Source organism: Phalacrocorax carbo, chromosome 2, assembly GCF_963921805.1.
Source record: "Phalacrocorax carbo chromosome 2, bPhaCar2.1, whole genome shotgun sequence".
Classification (NCBI taxonomy): Eukaryota; Metazoa; Chordata; class Aves; order Suliformes; family Phalacrocoracidae; genus Phalacrocorax; species Phalacrocorax carbo.
In genome coordinates, this window is record NC_087514.1 from 30,651,078 (window position 1) to 30,678,262 (window position 27,185).

At 37.5% G+C, this 27,185-nt stretch overlaps 1 protein-coding gene across 1 annotated transcript in view; it reads right to left on the bottom strand.

Annotated features, from left to right (window-relative positions):
• RALYL (RALY RNA binding protein like) overlaps positions 1-27,185 on the bottom strand; it is a 395,931-nt gene that overhangs the window by 85,750 nt on the left and 282,996 nt on the right. The window lies entirely within an intron of this gene.

Consider the following 27,185-nt stretch of genomic DNA (forward strand, 5'->3'; position numbering starts at 1 on the left):
TTTAGGCAAAATTTTTAGATATTTTTTAAACATGCACAAGTTTCCACTCAGGAAGCTGAAGCCAATAATGTATTTCTATTACAGAAGACGACAGGAATGGTAACTTAGATGTAGAGACAACTCATGGTCGCAAGTCAAGATCTGTTGTGGAGGGCTGTAATGGTTCTGAAGAGCTCCCATTTAAGATCTAAAGAAATGCACACTGATCTTTAGCTGCCACTTCAGTATCCACTCAAAAAGAGAGTTTTCAAAAGCAAATGAGAGTATCTATTTCCTACTTCAAATACATCTGCTTTTGCGCATACTTTATCTTAGGCAGGCACTTATAATTGTCAAAACTCGCAACAACACCAAAAATCTTGTGCACATTTTTTAAAAGTTTACTTACACTAAGCCTGTGTGTATGTCCTTGAAATTTAAAAATAAGTGATGTTTATATAGACTTTAGACTTGCTGGTTCTCAAATTACTCTCTTCTTTTGAATCAAACTAAAAGACATATCAGGAAATACATGTCCACCATTTTGATTCCTTGTAACAGTTACTCATGGGGAAAAGCACAGACCCTTCTCTGGAGAACAGCTTGCTCAAGCCTAGGAAGCTGTCTATATAAACACAAACCTATATTAAAAAGCTCCACACCCTGACTGGATGTTGCAAAGTCAACATTACAAAAAATCACATGGATAAAGTAGAACATCTAATTAGGAAACAAATTCCCTGCCGTCTGAGTGATGCTGCAGCTAAATCCCTCCTCACTTTCCCTAATATACAAAAAAAGTAACATTCAACAAAATTATCAGAGTTATTTCTGTGTAAAATTGCTGTGACAGAACAATGTATTCCATTTATTGTGGAATCACTGGGAGATAAAAGCTTTCAAGGAAGCACATGTTCTTGGTAAAGTCTATGTTTAACTTGAGTGTAGTGGAGGGAAAAAAGAAGTAGCAAGCTGAGGTGTAGAATGAGGAAGCATCACTGCACTGGACAGTGATGCTAAAGGCCCAGATGTTTTTATTTAAGCTATTCTTGACCTCAAAGGCTGCAGTAAAAGCCTGAGACTTACTGACTGGATACTTTTATTTCACACAAAGTGAAAAAGTAATCCATATGATATTTTTAAAATCAGAAACATTGAAAATATGCGTGTCTCAGATATTTTTGACAGAAAATATTTTTCCATTTGAAATTTCATGCTTCTAACATTTAAAAGGATTTAAAACATGTTTTCCATTTACATTTGGTATTTTTAGCTAAAACAACATTTATTTTAAATTATAAAATGTCCTGAAATGAAAAGTTTTTGTGTGGAACTATTTCATACAAAATATACTACTTGGTAAAATTTTCTCCATATTAATAATTTTGGAATTATATATGATTGTAGTTCCTTTTGTAGGAGCTGTATTACTCAAATAATATTTTCCATCAAATATTAAATTTCTTTTTTTACTTATCTCTTGAAGTTGGATGAATATTGGAGACAGTTTTCATACCTCCTTGAAATGCTTTCCTGCCCTTAATTTTAAGCAAGTGCTTTATTAAATATATATTAATCTTCCTCTTCAATAGTTGTTAAAAATTCAGCTACGATTCCCTTATTTAAAGAAATATAAATTCTGCTAATGTTGACTCAACAAAGTAAACATCAAGCATTTCTGAAAGCCACTGAGGAATTTTTATAGCTATGCTGCATTTCCATTGGACACTGGAAATAACAGAATCAGAATGAAATTTTTATCCTGTGACCTTTATGATAATTAGACCTTTCCACACTGTTTTAATATGCCAGCTTTAAGGTCATTGACTGTATTGACTTTCACCATCTTCTACCACAACTAGGTCAGATTTTAGGAAAAAAAGTAGAGTTATAATCTGTTCTGGGGAAATACCTGAGGCTGTGGGATTCATCTTCACATATTTTTCATGTTTCTCATCTGCTTCTTTTTCAGAGCTACAGCCCAGGTCATTATTCTTAGGCATATGAACTTTAAAGGACTGTAAAAATTTTTCACATCCCTCCATGACAGATCAATACTATCTTGATGAATCTTCTTGTAGACCTACATTTGCAGGTCTACAACCCCCTTTTAACATAGACGAGTAGCATAGAAGACGGAGGGCTGTTCGTTATGTGTTCCCTTTATTTTCATCAAAAACTGCCAGAAAGGAAACACTGTAAGGAAACACAGCTGTAAAGCCATTCAGAATCAGTTAAGAGTTCCTCGCACTTAAATAAGTCTCTAAATGTACTAGCAGAAAACAGTGAACTATGTTGTACAGACGGTAATAGCCAGAATTTCTCTTTAACACAGGAAATAGTTCATAGAAAAGCTGCGCACATGGGATTTTTCTGTTAATATGAAAGTGATTGAATAGCTCTGTAAGTCCCTAAGCACCTTGTAGTAAGTTAAGAATGGATGTAGCAAATGGTTTGAAAAGTTAGAACAGATTTTCACCCCATTATTTTTCAGCACTATCTACTCCAACCTCAATTTTCTAACTAAGATTAGAAGTCAACTTGTCAACATTTCACAAGATAGATTATTTCTAGCTCAACTGGAAATCTTGTGAGATAACTTGTTCTCTTGCTTCATCCATCATTAGTTTCACAGCAGACATTTACATCTACTAGGTCATAAACTGTGTGTCAAATAAATTTGCTGGCTGCAGCACAGAGATTTACCTGGGCTAATGATTACACCCCAAGGAATGCAGAGAGGTATCACTCCTTATTCTGTAAAATTAGCTACTGCACTTATACATGAATATGAACCAGACAACTTGGCAAAGGACACAGATGTTCACATTGCTCCTTTGTGGGAACGGAGCAGCCCAGGGACTCTCACATTATTTTCTCTGATCATATACTATAAATGTTCAGTTAGACATCAACATTAAGATAAATTCAACACTGAAATTCAAACTATTAAGGAATCACTATGAATAGGAAAGTGACTGTGCAAACAACAGCACATTGTAATGCAGCAACCTGCTCTCTCTGTGCTTTCAGAATCAAATGACATTACTTTATTAAAAGAAATACATCTGCAGTTCTATCTATTCATGTTAGCACAGCAGAGGTTAGTTAAGGAATGGGATCTAGATTTCATTCAAAGTTGTGTTTCATCAGTAGAATATATCTAATTTCACACATGGCATTTTAATTTCTGATTATACTGAAAAGCACATAGCAATTAATAAGGGAAAAAAAGATACTTTAAAAAATGCAAACCATTTAGAGAGAGCAGTGATTGTATTCAGTGACTACATAAATTTGTCTGAAAGAACAACTCAACACATCATGATCTACATTTCTCCTATCACCCTTTCCCACCACTGCGTGGCTACCTCCTCCAGCCAGTTTAGTAGTGACCAAGGAGACTCTGCTGCATGAACCTCCCATCTTTAGAGAGGCAGTACTAGCCAGCCTTGAGGGTTTGCTCATAGGTTCACTGCCAAAGCAATCTGAGAATCTGGTCCTGAAGACAACAGTTGCCTTTAAATAAGTTTTGTAAGTGTAAGCAATGCTACCTAAAGAGGATCCATACCCTAAAAGAATTACAGTACTTCTCAGTATACCTGCCCTTCAGATTCTTTAAAAGGTTTTACTGAAAAATTCCCAACCCCACCCTAAACCAGAACCTCTCAACCATTTTGGTTCACAAAAAAAAATGTCATAAACTAGAAGCTTCACCAGGTACTAGCACAAACCCTGAAAACTAGGACTTCGAGGCTTTCTGCTGCAAATCCAGGATGTGTGTCTCAGCCTACATCTATACTATAAAATTAAATAGTGCCCTTCCCAGACACTAGTGCTCAGTTATGTCTTATATTAAATTGGTAGAGCGGTTCCTGGCTTGACTTTTAGCCCCAGTTAACAAGATCTCTCTCATACAATTCCTACGTAGAGAATTTACATGAGCTAGAGACAATTGTGAATTGACATTTTAGTTGTAGCCACTCTGCTTTGTATCCTAAGACCCAGTTAAACAGAACTGTTCCAGGTACCTATAATTAAGTATTACTGATGTGCCTTCCTAGTGTGGGCTCTGTGTCAGAAAGACTGGGAACCAAGTCCTGGAGCTAAGAAAACTCTAAGGGCCTCTGTAGCTCAACAGCTAATTTTTGAAGACATGTTTCATCAGATGTTCTTCCACCCATTCTTGTGAATGCTTGCAGAAACTGAGACATTCCTTGAAAAATTCCACAGTTTCTTGACTTAAAATTTTGCATGAAGAAGTGTGTCATTGTGTCTTTCCAGATCAGCTCTGCTTTAGACCAACCTTTAATGGAAGAAATGGTAATTAAAATTAATGTGCAGAAAAAGGATTAACACTATGAATGTATAATTTATATCCAGACAGTGGTATGGATATAGGGAGATCAGGATGCATTTTTCTCCTCTTTCAGATGACTCAAAGTATGTGGGACAGAAGGGGAAGACCAAGAAGTAGATGCAATTTAGAGAAAGCCTCTAGTCTAGTGTTTTGTAACATAAGTGGACACCAGCAAAGGTAGCGTTAATCTATCTTTCTTTTATACTCTTCCATCTACCAGTCCTATAAATCTCCATGCTGTGTAGTATAGGAATTTACTAAAATCATATGACATTTTTTACATCATAGACTTCTTTTTTCTTTATACGTTGCGTTAATTACATGTCATCTCCTCCCTTTTTCCCACCTCTAGCACTGAAATGTGAAAAAAGTGGAGAGGATAGTTCTTAGTTCTGCTCAATTCTGTGCCCAAATTGCACAGGTGTAAAGAAGAAACTTCCTAGGAAATTGAACACAAACTCAAATTAACTTTCAAGGCTGCTAAAATATTAAACGAAGGTCTGGGTCACACATTTTCCTTTTCCATAATGGTATTAAAAATAATTTGCTTGTGGGGCTCTTGTCTGCATTTGGATTTTCTCCTAGCATTGAAGTAATTGGAAGCCTTTTTTTGCACAAAGATGACAGGTATTGTTAATGCTTCATACAGAAAGAGGTGCCTGTTGAATAGTATATGAAATTGCTTTGTTCCACCATCACTTCTTTCATTAAATACTGCTAAAATGAAATGAGACCATAGGAATATATAAGCTATCATCCTTAACACCATTCAGTAACAAAAGTGTCAGGGGTTGTCTTGTTGGAAAGTCTCTTTCTGTTCTCCAGGGAACTGGGTTGGTGTGAGGACAGACGACAGCTAACAGGGGAAATCCTGTCCTGTCTATCCACCTGTCACAAACTGTTTTTTCAGGGTCCTGGTGACAGCGGTTTCTCCCTTAGCTGCCGAATAGATGCCGATGTGCTTCACAGCTGACATAGAGCATTGGTCTACCTTGGTTTTTCTCTGCTTGCTGCCGTCTCTGCACCTCTAGAAAGTAATGGCACAGTCACTGAGAAGACCTTCCCTGGCGCCTTTGGGTGTGAGACCAGCAGTGGTCCATGGGAAGGGGAGAATGCTAATCTTGCAGCTTTTTGAAAACTGCCCATGGATTCTGCTGAGGCTGCTGAGGCTATGGCTGAGACGTCCCAAACTGATTCTCTGCTGGTGCTTGAATCATAGAATCATTAAGGGTGGAAAAACCCTCTAGGATCATCAAGTCCAACTGTCAACCCAACACCATCATGTCTCCTAAACCATGCCCTGAAGTGCTACGTCTACACATCTTTTAAATACCTCCAGGAGTGGTGACTCCACCACCTCTCTGGGCAGCCTGTTCCAATGCTTGACCACTCTTACAGTGAAGAAATTTTTCCTAATATCCAATCTAAACCTCCCCTGATGCAGCTTGAAGCCATTTCCTCATGTTCTATCGCTAGTAACTTGGGAGAAGATGCAGATGACTCTGGGGGATGGCTGGAGTATTGGGCTGCAGGGAAAGGGACATCACGGAGAAAAGGGCATGTCTTGTGAAGTGCTTCCTATGGGAAGGAAGCCCTGTTGGTGGCAATCCTCCCTACTTCTCCCCTTTAGCACCGGACTTGTGGGTTCCACTATGGGAAAATCCACACTGCTGCTTTGCAGGTGCCAAAGTTTCAAACTCAGCTACATGGCCACAGCCACTTATGTGCAGACCAGCTGTAAGGGCTGCAGGAGTTTGGGTGTTTACTGTGGAAACCCCTAGTTCAGTTTGTGCCATGGCAGCCATGAAGCTGTCTGTCATATGAGCACTTCACCCCACCAGAGCCAAACTATAGATGCAGGCAAGTACAGTCTTCCTGTAAGAAGATCTCTTTAATTTAAACAAGTTTTCAACTGCTCTGTTTCCCACCCAAAGAAATTTCTACCTGACAAGTAGTTTTTAACACATGGACTGGCTAATTCTGTGCATACAGAAGATTAACATTGCCACGCAGATATAGGAAACCAAGGTAAAAGTACATCAGGTACTTTCTGCTACCTTCAGGAAGAGAGGACAACTGTTTTAATATAAGTTTAGACAGTCAAAAAGAAAAAAAATATTCAAGCAGAAACTCTTCTATGATCCCAGTCCCTGCTCGCACTGTATTTTCTCATTGCTGCTATTAATGGGAGGAAAACTGGTCCTTGAGTTACTGCTTTTTTCAGACAGTGAGGTGTGCAAGGAGCACCTTTCTTTCTTTACCTTCTCTTGATCACAACAAAGATGCTGTTTACAAAAAGAAAATAGAGCACCTGTCTTCTTTCCGATCAAGCACAGTCATTACAGGGCAGCAGCCAACAAACTCTCTGCTGCTATTCTTTGGTAACAAAAGATAGTTATTACCATGAGACTCAGACAAAGCTTAATGTTGACTAGATGTCTGAGTTTCTCAGCACTACAATTAGCCTCAAGCAGCAACATTAAACTGTGTAGTGGGGGATACAGTATGAAAGTCCATCATCTACCCCTTTCAGATTTCAGTATGATTTATTCTAGGGAACATGCCCTGAACCTCAGTAATTTCCAACTTGTCTTCAAAATACATTTTTTTTTCTCTCTTCTAATACTTGGCTACTTTCTCTACCCCACAGCCTTTTATCTAACTCTCCTACTAATGTCAGATTCATGCTCCAAGCAATAGTTTCTCATGACAATTGAAATCTGTAGTGTACAAAAGACCTCACTACCTCCATTGCCCCAGTCCCTTTGTCTTTCTCACTATTATTCCTGCAGATGGTCAGCTTTATTAATGCAAACATGAACAAAAAGTATTTTCCTAAAATAACCATCACAATAACAATATTTTGCCAAAAATTACCAACATCCTTTTGTCTCCATTTGTTAACCATATTTCTTGGACATTCCAACAAAATTTGCTTATATTTGAAGTGCATTTCCTCATAATTTTGAAAAGTGAACATTCCCAAGGCTTTCTGAGTGACACAAGCCATTCTGCTTCCACAGAAATGCTTTCCAACACACAGCTCATTCTGCACATCACAGCAGCCCTGGGGTCTGTCCTGGTTTGGGCAGAAGGGCCCAGCAGCCCCAGGGGCATGGGGCAGAGGCAACAGGGGATGGTGTGGGGTAGAGGATGTGGATGGGCAGCTTCCAGGTGCTGTTAGGTGGGAGGGCAAAGTGTGTGTCTCTGAAATGTTGGCTACTGTACCTGCTTCTGCCCCTAGGGTTTGTTGGCATAACAGCCATCACAGAGGGGTAGGTACGTTTTTGATACCCTGAACTTTTCTGTCAAAACCTTCAAGGGTAGGTCTGAGCTTGAGGGTATTCAAACAGGCTAGAGGTCATGGCAACAGGCCAGACTGACAACAGATCAGAGAGGAATCACACTGTGGATTTCACTGAGTCTTGAAAAGTGATGTCTACATATCACAGGAAGATGCCAGGGAGACAGGTATGGATCTCTGCAGCCCCTGGTACACTTCTACCTCCTTCCACTACTCTTTGTCTCCAAAACATGCCTGATTTTACCCTCATTCTTTGTCCTGAAATCCTTCAGGACAGAGAAGTGAAATTCTTCATTCCTCTTCATGCTGATCTCAACTTTTCATCTTGGCCCCACCTCATTTCACCAAGCCCCTTACCCCAAACAACTACTCTCAAGTACTTCCAGCTGTTCAACTCTCCTTTCTATATACCCTCTTTTTACCCATGATCTTCATGTTCCAGGTTTATCTGGATTAGGGGATCTATAGAGGATGTTCTTTTCAAGCTCCAAATACATTTTGGAATCTTATAGCACAAGTCATAGCATTTCCCTTGAGACACAGTAAGTTTTTCAGTGCAAACTTTATGAAAATTTGGGTCCCAAATCATAGAGTCATAGAATCATAGAATGGTTTGGATTGGAACGGATCTTTAAACATCATGTAGTCCAACCCTCATGCTATGGGCAGGAACGTGTTTCACTAGCTTGGGTTGCTCAAAGTGCCATCCAACCTGACTGAGAACACCTCCAATGATGGGATATCCACAACTTCTTTGGGCAACCGGGTGCAGTGTCTTACCACCCTCACTGTAAAAAGTTTTTTCCTTATATCCAATATATCATGTATTAGGGCTCTGAAAAGTTTTGTCTTTGTAACACAACTATTATAAAACATATGACGGACAGCCACAGAATTAGCTTGTACATTTTCCTGTAAAAATCTTTAAATATTCCCTTAATGCTATCAGAGTCTTAGTATTATGAAATACTATAGCAGTAATATAAAGGAAAATGCCCTGTGACACACACTAACCTAAAGTCTACCATTTTTATTAACAGGTCCAGGTTGGGGTGAATAAAATGACAGCAGAAGTGGAGATAAGGCCACTGAAATTTGGCACATGGGAGGAAACAAGATTGTGGAGATGATTTACAAACAAATGGTATGACAAATCCAATCTTTCTGTATTAGCAATGCTTAGGTTCTAGCCATGTACTAACTCTATTTCATTGCTGGTGCATGAAGTTCCCCAGTGGATTCAATTTGACAACCAAACTAAAATGGCATAGAATCCTACTGCAAAAGCAGGACATATAATAACTGGAAATACTGACAAGCTTCAAAATGAACAATATGCAGTGTTGTTTTATGCAGGTCTCTTTGGCATTTCTACAAGAAAAATATAGAAGTAGTTGTTAAGAACAGAGAAAATGCAATATCTTGTCAGCCTGATGGTTCATATACTGTAGTTTTCTGCCTCCAGCTGCCCTAGATGCTTTGGAAGGAGATGCAAGAACCTCAGGCTACTTAGAAACATGATTATTTTCCCTCCATTCTCTTATCATCGCAGCATGATTTTCCTCATAAAATGCTAAGTAGTTCAGGATTACTTTGAGTCCTAAAGCACGATGTTTTATCTTTCCTCCTATACTGATTTTGTTAGTACCTAACTGGTATTAACCAGAACTGTAAATCACTACAACTTCAAATAGCCTTGCTAACTACATAAATTTCCAATTACTCTGCTATTCTTACTAATATATCACATTGGTGTCTTTTTTAACAAAAAACCATGTTTCTCAACAAGAAGTGGGCTCTGTTTTGGCCTTATAATCCCCTACCCTTCATCCCCTCAAACACTTTTTCAACCATTATTCATTTTACCTATCAGTAATAACCAAAATCATAGAAGTCGTGCCATAAACCCTTTCTATAAACATAAAACATCATCCTTCTCTCTGTAATTTATGAGACTTCTGCTCTTTACTTCTGTAGACGTACATTTCATCTTGCATGCAGGTATATTTTATATGCTGCTTCAGAAGTTCTCTTGCAAGTGGTTTAAGGTGCACTACATATTATTAATGATATTAATTTGCATATATCATGAATCAGTAAGAGGAAACATTATAGTAGGTTACTAAAAATCATATTAGGGAATAATTATTTTGAAACTCATTAAATTGAGTCTGAATATCAAAGGTACTACCAAAAAGACCATATGACATATTCCAGTTTAATTTTAAAAAAATAAAAGTATAAATTAACATGCATATTAATATACAGTGCTAGTGAAGCTCTCAAATTAGTCATTCGCCATCTTACGTTAAGTGGATCCACATTCTTATATGCTTCCCAGTAACATTTTCTGTCCACATTAGCTTTGCCATACAAAAAATGGATCTCTATTACCCACAAAGAAAATATGTCATTTTGGCTCAGAGACCATAGGAACCAAGAACTCCTCTGCTCTGAGCTAATTCTTTCCCCCAGAAATCTGTAGGACCATGAGATTTCCAGTTCATTTCTTCAGAATGTGATTATTTTGAGCAAACCACACATAAACACACAGCACAAATGTTTGTAAAAAGGCTTCAGAAACTAATCTCTACTGCAGTTGGCGTAAGAAATATATAGAGCTAGACAAGACAGTAAACACCCAGTGGACATTCTCTCTCTCAAAGGCCTTTTGGGCTTATATCAGATTCCTGAAAGGAGTCCAAAATCCTTATTTTTGCGTCAAGTCTCATTGGAAACCATAAAGCATTTGGCAACTTCATCATGAAGTTAAAACAGAAGCAACTCCTACCCCACACCCCCAAATCTAAAATTTTCATCCAGGTTGCTAACCCCTACCCAAGGTTCCTGCATTTTCCTTTTCCTCATATATTTGTACATGTATGCTTGTGTGTGAAAATATTCACAAAAGAAACATATATCTTCAGCTGGAACCATTTCTGTTAAGATTTGCAATTCATCTTTATCACACAGTTTCTGAAAATAGAAGGTTGCAAAGGAACGCTGAAGGATATTGAATTCCTGAATCTGGAGTTAAATTATTGCTGTTGAAGTGTATGCTGGAGTCAATTGCTTTAATATAGCAAAGAAAACATTCCTTAGTCTCAGAAATGTATCTGAAATTATTATCTATCATTATTGCTAACGGAAGACAGGTGCCATAGACCTGCAGCTTTTAGAACTGTTAGATTCTTTCTTTTTCTCTGCCCCCCCACCCCACCCCGCCACCCTCCATCCCAGTGCAATGAGAAATTCCAGTGGCTGATCAAATGAAACAGCTCTCTAAGCTCACCTGGAAACATTAATCTTCTGGACATACTGCACGAACCACTAATCTCATGCCTGTCATTTAAAATGAAGAAGGAAGTACAAGGAAAGATGCAGGCAGACTTTTTAAAGCCTTAACACTGTTGTTTTAATTTATTTTAAGTCCAAAAGAAGATCCCTAAGTCTTGCATTGCAACAAACAACAATGGCCGGAGACAAACACTGGGCTGAATGATCCCTCTGAACAAAAATGAATGTGATTCAACACAGCGTTGCTTCAGCATGCTGTCTCATACTCTTTCATTTTCTAACGTTCAGCTCCTTATCAGACACTGCTGTTAACATCATGACATATTTTTTGCTTGAAAGCAGAGCCAGAGATACAAATAAACCCTAAAATATTTATGCTGGCCTGATATACATTGACCCAACAGTCTACAGCTAGCTGTGCATACCTTCACTCTGCCGTAACCTCAACCTTACAATCCTTTCCCATAACACCTGATTCTACTTATCAATCTTATAAGCATATATAATTCCCTACTTAAAAATCTTTGTACTTGTGTTCCAAGCAATTATGTCAGAATGGAAAAGCAGTGCTCAGAAAAGAAAGGAGACGACTTTGGATGAAAGTTTCAAAATCTCTCAACGTTAATGTAAGCTTCCATTTAAGTCTGCAGTAAAATCAGATTGAGGTCAGTGTTGTTACTTTTCACTCTTCAGTCATACGTTGTATAATAATCAGAAGTCTTGTCTTTTATGTATTTTTCTTTAACTCACTGAGGTGGAATCTAGTAAACTCCAATAAGAGGGAAGAACACTGTGGGCTTTTACACTCTTGCTCATTCACATGGTCATCGTCAACACGAGCTGCTTTATTTTAGGGAAAAGGAAAAAGTACATCCAGCACCAAAGCCTCCCAGGGATTCAAGACGTCACGGCCTGTAATGGAGGTGTTCCAAAAGTGCCAGTGAGAAATTCCAGCTGATTGTGTGATGTTTGCAGCTGTATTTATGGAAAAAATGTTAACAGAGAATGGCTTTGTGCTTGAGTGCATGGCATTGCGTTATCTGCGCTGCCCAGTCAGTATGCTGCATGCAGGATTGCATTGCTGTCTTAGCAGCAGCTACCCCGCATTCCCAGCTCACTTTCCTTTTATACAGTGATCCACAAAGAAATGAAAAATAACATCAGGAAAAAAATAAACCGTAGAAAATGCATTCATTACTTCATTTCATTCCATTTACTAGGATACTGAGTCACCACCATAATGGCTCTGGGATCAATAACGATAGTTAACCCTTTCTGTGTGCACATTGCATTCTTTATTTTGGTGTTATCCCCCTGAAAGATTTTTGGATTTTTTCTTCACATTTTAAAGAGTTCTAAAGGCTGAGATTAATAGAAAAAAGAAAACAACCAGGAACCTGCACATGGAAATGCTTCTCAGCTTCAGCTAATATAAGCGGATGCTGGCCAAGATCAAGCATGTTACCTACCAGAAAACCAGTGCTCACTTAAAGATATTCCCAAATTCTGATGTGGGAGGGATGCACCATTTGTTGTGCGTTTATGTTTTCTTTCAGCACAGTTTAGGTTTGTCTGGAAATAGAGGCTGTTCTAACTGTTGTTCTTTTGCAGCAAGTAACCCAGAAAGGTCCATCTTTGTTTTATTTACATTCAAATAATTAGTTTAATATTTGATGTTTCCTAAATGAGAACAGTCTCAAACATACTGCACTTATGAGTTCATAGCTCCCCAAATCCTGTTCAGATATTGAAAGTCTATAAATCCCTCTCTCTACAATGTGCAAAATAAACATACCCACAAGTTATTACATAGAATAATTAAAGTCTGGCTGTACTCTCTAGATTAAAAAATGTGTATTTTGTTTCTCTGATACATGTTGCAGTTTTGGGAAGGTGGGTAATACCGTTGAGTATGAAGGACTAGCCCCAAAGGAAAACAAAATCCACTTGCAGGTAACAGTGGCTCAGTTTTGGGTTCAACACGTTCTTTGGGATACGCTACCTCTGGTGACATATGGTGACAAGGATGGTAGTGATGGATGGTGCACAGCACACTTTTTTTCTGCTAGGATGCCAGCCAAAACTGAAATGGTATTGCTGCCATGGCAAAACGAGCAAGGGCAGGCGTCCTAGGGATTAGTACTGTCATTGACATAGACTTCAGCTGTTGGAGAGGGATACAGCCTGTTGTATAGTAGACAGGGAACAGGAGGGCAGGTGAATTAAGACCAGCCCATTAAGAATATAAATATTCCACTCAGGTCTCATACTGTTCATAAACTGGGTACATTTCGCTTTAGCTCTGCCTTTCTCTGTACCTCTGATTGCTTCACAGGCAGCTCACATCCGAGTCTGTGGGTTGCCTGCGAAAAATTTTCTGGCATGTGTGACAGCATATTACAGCAGTGCGGATGCAGAAATTATCTAGCATGGCACAGACATCTCCCAGGACTCTAAGGATGAAACTGAGGTCTTGATTTTCACAGAGGAGTATGATGAAGTTTTGTGGTGCATGCATGTAATCTTACATTTGCAAATACCTGAACGCATTTTTCATGCATTATCAAGAGAGATGACTGTTGGACCATTTGCATATGAAAAGCCTCCCCCATACACAGATTGCCAGGTTCCAAGTTTTTCTAATCTAGGAAAGGTTCTATCTATCACATCTTTAGCTGAATTCAATTTTATTTTATTTTATTTTTTAACTGACAGAAAAAGTAAAAAAAGCCATCAGCATACAAATATCAAAAAGCAGTGGAAAAGTTACCATGTTAGAGGTGCAAACATACTTAATGTACCAGTATATCTTAAATATTAATATTTTAAATTTTAAATCTGTATTTAGCAATATTTTGCTGTGTTACAGAATGCAATATCTGCAGAATTGTTTGAGAGCTTTCACTAGTCTTCACTTTCACTGGTTCTACTAAAAGTTAAGTATGAACAACTATTCTGATGTAGGATGATATTGGGGAGGAGTGAATCATGGGTCTTTTGCTCATATAGTCACTTCTATAGTTCAGTCACTGGCATCCCAGCAATGAAAGAGATCTATCTAAAGGTCAAATACGAATTGCATTTTCGTGGCCTGGAAAACACATGTTGGCATCAATATTTAAAGTTTAATTTAAGTTAAGTATGCGGTGTTGTTTCTTCTTATAAAATAATAAAATCCTGTATTCTACTGTTTACTAGGTATTTTCATGCTTAATTACTCAATAGATTATTTCAATGGCTACTATTTTATCCAGCAATAGAAAGCATACAAGAAGCTTGCAGTGTTAAATCCCTGTACTGTGAATGGAGGTAGGAAGCTGAAGATCTACACTTCTGTCAAACAGGCAATGGGGAAGACATAGAACTGCTAACTAGCGGGCACCACAGCCAAAAGACTGCATTTTGGAAAGAGTTCTTTCAGTCATTAATCTAGGTATCAATTTATGCACTAGTTAAAAAATGAACAAACAACAAAACAAAAGAGAACCATAGAACTAGCTGCATTTGGAGAAGAGCTCAGCTTTTATTTACTTACAAAATTCAGCTGTTTCTCCCCTTCTTTCTCTTACACGCATACCTGCAAAAGTCAGTGACCTTCACTTCCTTTTCTATTCCCAAGAACAGGATTTGTTTTATGCCAGTCACTTCTGAAAAATTGGGATTTTCTCTTAGTGAGCTACATAAAAGCCAAGCTTTCTTACAGGCAACCCTTACTGTGAAGACTGAACATATTTGACAGGCTGCCCTGGAAATAGCTGTATCTGAGACTGTCGTAAGCAAGGTTGTATTGGGCCACGAGCTTTCATATTTATTGTGCCACCTTGAAAGAAATGGTGCCTCCTTGGTATGCGCAGGACTCCACCTTTTATATCCCACACCCTTTTTGACATGCAAACACTGGAGCCACATGGACTTCTGACCATCCAGGAGGAGCCACCCTTCACCCAGGGCTCACACGCACCACTGTGGTCTCCACTGGGTCCAGCAGTATCATGCCATGTCACAGCAGGAAAGGAAGTGTTGGTGTGTCCACAAAACCAAACCAGGAACATTTCATACAGGTTGCTCCAATGCTAAATGAAATATTGACTTCTTGACCTGTCACTGCACGTTGCTGCAAACCCAATATTTTTCTCACAGGTCCACAACAGCAGCCGCTTCCTTTTACTGAAATGGCCATACCTGAGGTACAATCCAAACCCAAGATATTAAATGGCAAGCTGTTTTAAATTGTATAATCAGAATTAGCTCTCTACAACCAGTCTGTAACTTTGTCAAAACTAAAAGTACTTTTCGCAGTCCCAAGCTTCTATTTGCTCCAATGACTTCACCTACCGAGCAACTAAAATCTAAGATCTATAGCTTAATTTGTTAAGTATGCACATCTCAAAACTAATTACTCTAAAAGACAAATTGCTAAGCCATTAAAAAAACAAGTTGTCTTCCCCTCCCCCCCCATCTTTTTCTTCACTGTCTCCTTTGTGCCTCCATATGAAATTGGAAAAATATTTGGCAAAAAAAAATTAATATTGCAGGTAAACCTGATGACTCTGTCCATCACTATATGATAACACAGATATGGTCAACATAGGTTTGTGAAAAATTCAAGGTGGTTTTTGTCCGGGGGGTGTGTCTGCAGTGAGCCTCTGCTACCATGTGGATGCTGAGTAATCCAAACCCTGGTAGGGAAGAAAGCTGACTAGCCAGGAGTGCTGTCTTAGGTCAACTTCCAGTCCACACTGGGAATGAGAAGGACATCTGTGGGGCTGCTCCTACCACCCATTTCTGAACCTCACGGCACTCCTCTTCAGTCCTCTGGGATATGTGAAAGATGTCACATGGCTTTATTCCTACAAACAAGTCTGAGCACTTGACTGTATTAAAATACTTTATGCTTTTGGATTTAGGTTCTGCCACAGCAAGGGAGACAGAGCCAGAAACCAAATTTTATTTCTTTTAGCTCTAACTCCACTGAGAGGAAACAGATTACTGGTGCTACTTGAATTCTGTTTGGATTATGATTGAACTGAGAATAACTTTCAGTAAAAAAAGTAAAATCTGTAAACATTTTAAAAAGAAAATGGCAATTAGGATTAGGACCTTAATGATTAACAGAGGACTCTATCTTTTTACAGAGTTTCTTTAAATTTCTCATGTACATACAATTTCTTGAAATGGCTTTTTGCGCTGTCATTTTAACTAGAACCCAAATGAAGAGTTTTTTATCTTTCTTCTGAAGCTACAGAAGAAAAGCTCACTGCAGTTGAATACTGGTCTTTGTTTCAATATCAGGACTCTTAACATATGACATACATGAGTCTTCCTGCCATTTGGAAAAAAAAAAAAGAAATAAGATAATAATAGAAGGCCTTGTGAACTGGAGATTAAAAAGGAGAAGTAGGGAACTGCTGGCTTACTCTTTCCCTTCTAATAATGAGCAGCATCTTGTTGGCAGTAATTATTTTCCTCATCTTAACACCACTGGTCTCTATATTCCAGTCTGAATATAATTTTACTTTACCTGTAGCCTTATATAATAATTGTTAGCATGGTGACCAAAGGAAAGGACAGACTCTTCCCAAATGGCACACTGAAAGTAACAGAAATCCCAAAATAATAGGTGTGCATTTGAGAAATCACAGATATTAATACTGTAAAGCTGAAGGGAAAATCCATTTGGCATAGGAAGCATGGGCAGTGGAGCATGTCACTTATTTACACTAGAAAGGGACTTATTTTGAAAGAAGAGAACTGGATCTTCATTTGCTCCAAATATCTAAAATGCTGTACCTGTGCAATTAATATTTAGCTGAGACAGTTTTGCTTGATTTTACAAGTTTAGGCATTTAGTCTTGTGATAATACTTCTGATTAAAGAAACAGTAATCAATTAAAGGATGTTTGTGTGTAGGGTTGTAAAACTGACATAGTATTAAGAATATTGTTGTTTTAACTACCAAGAAATAAGAAAAAAACCCACCATATTGGTAACAAGATCTAAAAGTTTTAATGGTGGTGGAAAGAGAAACAGGCAGTTCAAGTGCAAACTCAACCACTCTACTGTATGCACAAGAGAATAAATATGACAAAAATTATCCTATAAACTTTGCTGAAATGTACACATTGAGCTATTCTTACACGATTTAAAACGTCATCCTTCATGAACATAAATATGGCCTTTATGTGCTTTTCATATCTGTAGTCTTATCAAAGACTTCAATAAACCAGTTTGTAAGTACTATGCTAAATCAAAAAGTAAAGTAAATCAAAAAGTAAGACTAATTATTCCCATACACTACAATGATTACCTTTTTCTGCCACCTTAGTGGTGGAGGAAAATGATGTATCAGGAAGAAAGGAAAAGACAGTGAGTTATCATATAAGCTCTAGAAACTTGTAACAGCAAACAGGAAGGAGCAGAAAAAATCATAGAGGATGAGAAATACCACAAGAAAAAAAAAAAGGAAAAAAATAGAATTTTTACTATTGAGCTATATCCAACGGCTGTATATGAGCTATGGATAACCAACACAGCCTCATGTTGTGATAAATTGCCATTTCGTGCCAACCCCCTACAAAAAAATCCTCAACAACATAGCTACGAAAAACTTTTTAATTTGTCAACAAGTGTTAAAGTGTGGATTTGCAGCTCTGAGCTTAGTGATCAGTAATACAATGGCACTTTTCAATACACGGTCATTTTTTCCTAAATGTCGCCTTTTCACACTGACACTGCACCCAGTCCTGTCAGTCCTGCTTATATCACATTCAGGCTGAGCTCTGGGCATGTTCCTCCTGACTGCATGGATGCCCTTTGTGCTATGACTTAGCACATTTACTAGCTGATCTGCTTTTAGTATCCTGCAAGAGAAAGCCAGTGACATGCAAAAACAAAACACGACTTATGTTCTTATAAGAGAAATGTCACAGATTATATATTGCCCTGTAATTTTCAGACAGTAAATGAATAATTACTTACTGTAATCTTGAAATGTTACTACTGAAGATGCTAAGATTTCAAAACAGTTGCATAAATACATCTGATAATTGCTTATTTTACTTTGTACATGACAATTATAACATTTAATTATTACCTGGAACTGGTATATATATTTTTTTTACAATTTTACGTGAAAAATCTTTACATGTTAATTAATTTTCTCATGTTTATTACCTCCCTTTGTGCGTATTTCACTAGCTATGAATGTAGCAGATTTATATCCATCTCTGATTCCTATTCAATATAAAGAAAAATAAAGTTAAGATGATGTAGAAAAATCATGTCTCATCTCTCTAAAATTAGGTTCGTCAGGGTGAACACTTACCTTCGTCTATCACCAATAAGAACACCAGAAAAGTATGTAAATTTGGCATACATAAGTGCTCTGACTACTTTTGCAGAAAATTATTATTTCTAAGAGATTTAAGATACAAGTAAGACCACAGAACCTATATTAGGAGTTTTTTAGAAGGAAACAAGCGAAGGACTCAGCTAATAGTTTTCATGGGGGTATTTAATGAAAGAGAGGATAACTGATCTTCTACAGAGGACAGAGAATGCCCAGATACACTTGAGGTACCTTAGATCAGCTGTAACATGGTTGTACTGTTGGTACGACCTTGACTGAGAAGATGATAATTCTTTTGTCTGTTTACCATACAAAGTGATGCTGAGCGAGAAGCAAACTGGAAGGAGAAAAATGAAACAAGAAAGAGGACATACCCATGCAAACTCATAGACAGGCCTTGACAGACCTCCTGTAAAAGCGTGAAAGGGGATGTAACCCTGCTTGGTAAAGGGATTGTTCACTTATTCAAAAAAATGTGAATGGGATCAGCTGATCTTAGCGATAACAATTTAAAAACAGATGTCTTATTTATATCACTTGTTTTATCTTAACCTTTTTTTATAATCTCTGCACCCCTGAATTCCTGCCCATACCTATTGAATTAGGCAGTTTTGTACATATTGCCAGAAACCGTATCTCTCAGGAAAAAGGAGCCAAGAGACTTGAACTGTCGAGATTGTCCATATAAAAGGCTTTGACTAGTGAGTTCTCTTCTGTAATATTTGATGCTTGCATATTCAAGTCCTCCCCATTAACAGCAGCAATTATTGGCAGAATATAAATATCAAGTTTACAGGAGCCAAACTGTCATTTATTGCTATAACTTTAAAACACAAATGGTTAGGTATTCCAGTTAATCCAAACCTAGCTGTAGCGATGGCAGAAGTGCTAATGTAGGCAGGACTCAGTCTTTTTGCCACGGTATTATACAAAGTTTGTGCTGTTGCTACTACTAATTGAGTTGCTTTAGTTTACAAAAGCAAACACTGAAAAAAAATGTTATGAATAATACAAGCTTATGCTTACAGATTAAAAATATTTTCAAAACCCATAAGTGTCACTTAGAGTACTACTACACCAGTACCTTTCTTCAGTACCACCAGTTGCAAAGAATGTCATAAAAGCAAATATCCGTGTTTTTTTTTCTTGAGCTTCTCCTATAACAATTTTAAAATAAGAAAAAAAAATTAAAGAAATAGTAAGAATTCATCATAGTTGCAAAATCGTGATCCTGAGAAAAAGCCAAAACCAATCATCTGTATGAAGTATTGGCTGGGATAAATTTGAAACCATGTAAAAATATTCTATTGATAGATTCTGCCCTCAGGAAAACTTGATTTTGTAAAGTCACTATAACTGAAGAGGATGGAAAATAATTTGCAATATACCAGCAATCTACCCTTCTAATGCAAATAACCCAAAGAAATCACATCACAGTTAATTTCTTAGTCAAAACCAGTTACATCTAATTTCAAATTTCTAGCATGGTAATTAATTAAAAATATTGCACTTTTATCTCTCAACACAGGTAGCTATGCTAAATGAGATATCTGCCTTCTGATCACAGAAATAACAATCGTAAGGTATTGACAGGAAAAAGCTTTTGTGTAGTTTGACTCCCATGCTGGTGTCAAATTGTATTACTAATGTAATGACTGTATATTTTTAAACAATTTGGGTCTCTGCTGGTAGGATTAAGCAAGCCAGAAGAGGCTTCTGAGACCATCAACACAACATTGACTAAAGGCAGAGCTCAGGGGAAAAGGACAGCTGTGATGTGTGGGATAGAGGGGAGCCGCTGTTGACTCCCACCATGAACTGCGAACAACACTTCCCCCTCTCCCCCTTGAGTTATGAAGTGATGCATATGTCTTGCATTCTCATCCTTCTCCTTCCTCTTCCACATCTCTAATACTTCCCAACAGTGCAATGACGTTCTCAAAGGGGGAATCAAATGGTCTTCCAAACCCAAGGGCAGATGCATGGCAAGTTCCTTGGCTCTGCTGCTACACCATTTCTGATGAAATTCATAGCTGACACAGAGCACCCATCTGTAAACACTGGTGGACTAGTAAACACTTTAGTAACGAAACTGAGAGTCCTTTACCTCAAACCGACTCCCCAGGGAAACTGTCAACATGCCTGAGAAAAACTTCTGTCCTCAGAACTTCACTGGAACTCCAGAGAGGGAGAATATTTGTTCAGAAAGAGCATCCGAGTGTATCCGCTTGGAGATCTGATAGAGGATTTTGCCTCCTGCACAGGGTGTGTTTATCATAGGTGGCTATGTTCAAATGGGAAAAATTGCATTACCCTGGAAGCGCATGGCCCATGATAAACACCTTGTGTGGGGATTCTGGTGATAAATACTGTCAGCACATATCTGCTACAAAGGGGATATCTTCTTAAGCCCCAGCTAGCAATCAGCTTAGTTCCAATACAGAGAGATTAATATATTCACAGGATTTTATACCAGCCAGTATAACTAGAAATGACACAAACTGGAAAATAAATCAGCCACAAAACATGGATATATGTATCTATATATAGCTTCATTCATTTAAAGATGCATAGAACAAAAAGAACATTTCTGATCTTTTTTACTAACGTAAGCATGTGATTTTATGCTTTAAAAAAAATAATCTACAATTTCATTTCTCAAAATCCATACAAAGTTTTGGAAGTATGGAACCAAATGTTTTAGTAATCTACAGTGGTTATAGTCAAACTTCATTTGCATCTAACTTCTGAGGTGCCACTTTGTTGAACAGCCTAGTGTGGTGCCAACCAATTTAGCACTAAGCACTGTATATAGATTCCAGGGTACTTCCCCAAGAATCGGCAGCAATTTCATAGTTAACAATTCTGAAGGATTAGGTATATTACCTAAAACTATTTTTACAAGCAGAGAAGGATTAAGATGCGTTTTTGTCAGTTGTTTATAATCCAGATTTGCCTTTTGGGTTTTTTTTGGCTAATGCTGACGGGTTTAGCACACAAGGTTTGGCAACACTCATGAACTTCACCATATATACCCCGGGCCTGGCAGTTTTAAAATCTGTCACAGAGACTTGTGTTCTTAAGTCCAGGGGACTCACAGTTATGTTTCAGTGAGAAACTTAATAACAACACTTATCTGGATCATGGTAAACACCAAAAATACTTTTCTTAAAGGAGTCCAAAATTAAAAATTTTGAAGAAACATATTTCTTCTGTGCATGAGCAGAAGTAATATCTGGCAAAGGCCACATGCATTCAGTTTTGATTAAAACATGCATCAAGCTAATTACTCTCTCACACAGGCACATCCCAAGCTTATCAATGTCTTTGTTTTAATACTCTCTACTTTCCTGACTAGACCAATCCAACGATCAAAATAATTAACCAGCTTTGTGGCAAATCAAATTTATACAGCTGAGGAAATGAAACAGGTGTGACCTGCATGTATTCTTTTGTCATGGGACTGCAGTCTCATTTTTTATTTAAGGACCTTGCCAGTAGTTATACATCACAAGATAAGGCTATGATTTGTGTGTCAAGGAAAAAAATAATGCTTGCTATGTGCCACACCTGAACAATATCGGTACACTGATAACGAAAGAAAGACGCCAGAAGAAGTAACTCATGTGTGTTGGTGAAATCAGGGAGAATTAATTAGACACACACTATTTAAGACTATGTAGCAGCCTAACATGCCATAAAATTAAGGGCAGATAAATAGCAGCTTGATTGCACATCAGGAAAAAACTGATGAAGTTATGCTCCATAATTAATGAATCCCTTCAGAGTACAACTTTCTTAGACCTTATAAATATCACCTGAATTACTGAAGTAGCATTGAAATCGTACCACTGGGGAAATTAATTAAAATTGATGAAAGACATATAGGAGCTATAGCTATCTTTAGTATTTCTGGGTTCATTGCCACCTGCTGAGTTTCCAGCTGTTTGAGCTATATTTCAGATAAAGAATCCCTGGTCCTTGTAGGTAGAGCTGTGAGCTGAAGAGGAACATAGCAAAAGTAATGTAGATTTATAATCTTTCATTAAGTCAGCTTGTGCTGTTCCAATTTTGTGAACTTTTTTTGCTATGTAAAGAGAAAAAAAAGAGGACACTCTGCAGATTACCCCCAAATCTTCTCAGTGAGGATGTTGATATAGCTGCAAGCGTGTGATCTGCTTCCAAGGATAAAACTGGAATGCCTTTTCCTTTTCCAAGGTTGGATTAAAGTTTGTTTTCACAGAGTCAAGAAGGGAACTGCTACTTCTCCAAAATGCAAGTTTCTGACCACAGTAGCATAATGCTTTCAGTACAGAACGGAACAGAGCTCCGTTTCCTCTCTTCTCCACCATCCTCTCTTTTTCCCTACACCTGACTTACTTATTGTAAGACATATAACAAGAAATGCAAATTAATGCATAAAAGATCAAACAGCATTTAATTATGCAGAATAGTTTTGAAGAAATAAGTGACAAATAGTTGCTTTGTTAAAGTAGTATAAATAGAAACAGATTGTTACTAAGAGAGTAAAATGAAAGCACCTTTGAGATACGTGCCCTATATCTTCCTGGAGTTATAGAGAAGTTGTGAATGATGCAATTCAATGAGAGGGATCTGGGACGAGGCTTGATCTGGTTCTGAGGCTGATCCTTAATCAGCTTGTTCTACCATTACCTTTGATCTTTAAAAGTTTAGATTCAAGCCCAGAGATCACAGCCTTGGACAATGTTCTATTTACATAGCCTACAACTGTGAGCCTCTCTATAGAACATTTCAATGAGCTTTATTATTATTACTAGTGTTATTTTTAACAAGTTAATAAGGACAGCACAATAATTTCTCTAATTTCTAGAACTATCATTCATCACTGGACAAATCCTTCAATATGTCACACTGACTCTGCCATGACAACGTTAAATGGAAAGAAAGATCACTAGTACTATTTGACTCTAGCATCTCCATCAAAAGACCACTAAATATTCTTTTAAAAAATCTTTGCCTTGGTAGGACGGTACCACTTGAACTTCAGTATAGACATGAACTCTCTCATAAACCATTTTGTTCTCATCTCATATTTTTTAAATCCCAGAGCACCATTTTCAAGCACTGTCACATAAAGTGTTAAATTACATTATTGGCCTAATGTTTCTGAATAATTTATGTTTAGGAAATTTATAATATAACAGTGAGCAGTATGAGTGTATTCCAAATGGGTTATAGCTTCCCTTAAAAAACCACTTATGGCAGGGCTTATAAATTGGTTGCTTCATTTGCATTTGCTTGAAGCACAGCCAAATATGTAGTAATTAAAAAAAATTTCCTTTACTATAAGTATTTTAAATCGATGTGGCTGGTGGCTTTTCACAACTGAGACAATGAAAATACGTACACATGCTTTTCTGCTGTTTTTCAGTGCCTGTCTGATAAAAGACTAAATTGGCTTGCCAAATTTCTTTTACCTCTATGAGGTGAAAAGGCACCAAACTGGGGCACAGATCTTTGAAGATTCAGTTAATGCCCAACAACAACCCATGCCTCTTTAAATGCATCAGTCTTTTGTACAGCACATTCTTAAGGCCTGACTACCTAATTTCCCAAGGATTGCCTAAAATATCGTATCTCATAATATACTATTTCACAAATTCTTTTTTGCAATGAAACAAATTGCCTGCCAACTATGTAAATGCAACTTGGCTTCTGCTGCTGTCTATGGCAAGGTATTTACACGGCTTAAATTAAAGGATCCAGGTGTGCTTTTGAATGTAAGATGTAGTTGCTTTCTTGCCAACATCCCAACTCCCTGCTGGGGACAGCTCCAGAGACTTCCTCACTATTGCCCATTCCTAGACTCTGCTTTCAACAGAGGAAAATCTGAGTATGGAGTTGGATGGGATCATTGTGTTCTTACCTAGCATAGATCCTGGGGAGATATAACTTCAGAAATCAGTTTAAATGCTGCCTTAGTGTGTATTTCTATCTACATATATGAATAATAATAACCTGGAAGTTTTCTTACATACAAAGTAGATCCTGGACATTTTAAAAAGTCACAGGTAGGAAAATCAGATTACCTGGGAGACTAAAGTACGTTTTGATGGTGCAACATCTGAGTCTCTAATAACTCCAAAATATTAATGCTTAATAGCTGTGTGATAGCTTGTGTGTAACAACAGTATCTGTATTAATTTTTCTCAGCAAACCCCTACAGCAAATGGTAGTAAACTGGACACTTTTACAGCAGTTTCAACAGGTGCTCCAAGCAAGCGGCTGAAGAAACATAATAAAGGGGCACTCATTTGTAAGACATTCCCTTCAAATCTGTGTTAAATCCCAAAGGAAGGGCTCCTTGGTCATACTACATGACTGGTTTTTGTGAGCGCAGTGTGTAGGACAACATAATGGCCACTCTTTTCTAAGCAATAAAGCCTTGTTCAACACTATTTCAGTCAATGTGAATTTTGCCATTGATTTCAGTATTACATGACCAAAACTTTAGATTCATATAAAAGTAATCAATAAACCAAAAAGAACACCTGGAGGAGACGTTCAAATGCACAAAACTCTGTTAAAAACCTGCTTGTTGGAACCGACTTCTTCAGAGTTTAGCTGGAAAATCGTCACTGGGCATTTTTCCCTTCCACTTTCTGATGCATGTCCTAAATTCTGCAGACAGCCTAACAATGCACAGAATATCTTTGGCTTTTAACTGCATTAAATGAGTCTAAAATGAGTTATAATGGGAAATTATGTATATCAGCCACTTCCATTTAATTTTAAATTCTCAACATACAGCACTTGTTCATCATGTTCCTGGGTTATGAATTCCTGGCAAGAAGAATGATACAAAAGGGAAATGTCAACCTCTGCAAAAACTGTAAGCCAGTTATACGCATGTTTTTTTCTTTTTTTTCCCATGTATCTGCATTTCTGTTTATATACCTACAATATATAGGTATTTCACTTTCTTTTGAAAGTGAAATATTTTGTAGACAATATACGTGCTTCAAGTTGCCTATTTCAGCCACTACTATCTGTAGACGGGAGCTGGCCATGTAGCAAAATATAGATAATGCTATGGAAGATCTCTTTTGTTTGAATATGTACAGTGTGTTCTGTAGAAGTAGGTTTTAAATTCAAGTGTAAACTTGTTCTCCAATGTTAATAATAATATTTTTGGCTAATCAAGTATTTTGAAAATTGAATTCTACTAAGCATCCTGAGCTAACGTAATAATGTACATATATATTCAGGCAAAGGTAAAAAACCAAAGATGTAAAAATGCATGCTAATATATTTTTATGACAAGGAGGAAAGAAATCAGATTTCATGGTGACCACACAAATATTTGCAGTGTGGAAATTCATACCTCTATAGACTAGAAATAATTTATTGTCCAGGCAAGTTTTCGTCAAGTATAAGGAAAATGTGTGTGAATAGCAGGAAAATAGTTTCTTTTTGACAGAGATCAAAAAGGACCCAAGTAGGCTCATTTTGAACGTGTCCTTCTCACAAGCAAGAGTGCTTGTCTGTGGCAATCAAGTTTTACTAAAAATTCCCACAAAATATCTGTAACTTATATAATAAATTCTGCAAATGTGCTCAGAAAGCTTTTTATTGCAGATTCTATAAAAAATTACAAATCATTGCATATGCGTGATTACTCCCAAACTATTACAGAAGGCACCAGTGGCTGTATGCTATCCACTCATTGCATGCGTCTAGCTATTCACTTATGAACCTGCTTTAAAAGAAGTTTTCCTTCCTACTTGTGGCATCTGCATCAGCTGATCACTGTCAAGTGCAACACAGTATGTACGGTACATCACAGGCTACTTACATATCTGAATACCCATTACTGGGGACTGTGACACTATAGACTGTTCTTCCTAGAAAGCTGATCAGTGAGTACAACAAGGATGTAAGGACAATAGCGAAAAGCTTGACAGATTTTCTGCCTTCATGAAAGGAATTTATAGATAAACATATCTTAATGCTTGAAAACTATTTTAATTTTAGGGAATATCAGAGCAAGGAAAAAAGTGTTAGAGCTAGATCCATACTGTCATTAGTCCACCTTTATAAGGCAGTCCTCATCAAATACATTAAATGGAAGATATAAAGTGGTACCCCGTGGGAGAGCCATTCAAATCAGTACTTGGTGCACCAGAAATGCAATCGTAAGGTATGTTTTGCATTTTACAAATTACCAGTACTAAATCACTGAGATTTTCTTTGGCTTTTAGTTCAGTCACTGAGGACAACCTCCCCTACCCTACCACTCTCTCCCTGAACCTTTTTGTTTTAAATAATAGACTGCAAGTACTTTTTTTTAAAATCTTCCCTTTAAAAATGATAGCTCATAAAATGGAAAGACCATTTTCAGAATAATAAACAAGACTGCTGAGCATTGAGACCCTCTGGCATTAGGTTTCATTTCTGTGCTGATAGCACATATTGCCCTGCAGTAACACAATAAAAATATAGCAAAACCAAAAAATGTTGCAAATAGCTCTGCAAAACCTTCGGTGAGTCCTCAGGAAATAATATCTGAACACAGGCAGTAAAACCACCACAGTAGAAGGTCACGGCTAGGCTGTGGCTGTCTGCCACACTGGCCATTGTTGTCTCTTTCTCCTCTTGCATCTCTTCTGAGTCAAATTCACGGTGTTAGACTGAAGCATCATTAGGGATCATCATTTCGTTCTTTTCATACACAGTCCTCCAAAAAGTAGTCCTGATTTAAGTTGTGAAGATACACTAACCATAAATAAATAATAATAATGTGAATTTCTTAAAGTTGGTTTATTAGTTATGTCTATTTTTTCCATTGTTATTGTCTTCAAGGGTAGCAGCCTACCTTGATTCCTTTAACAGTGAAGTCTACAAGAAAGACCTCA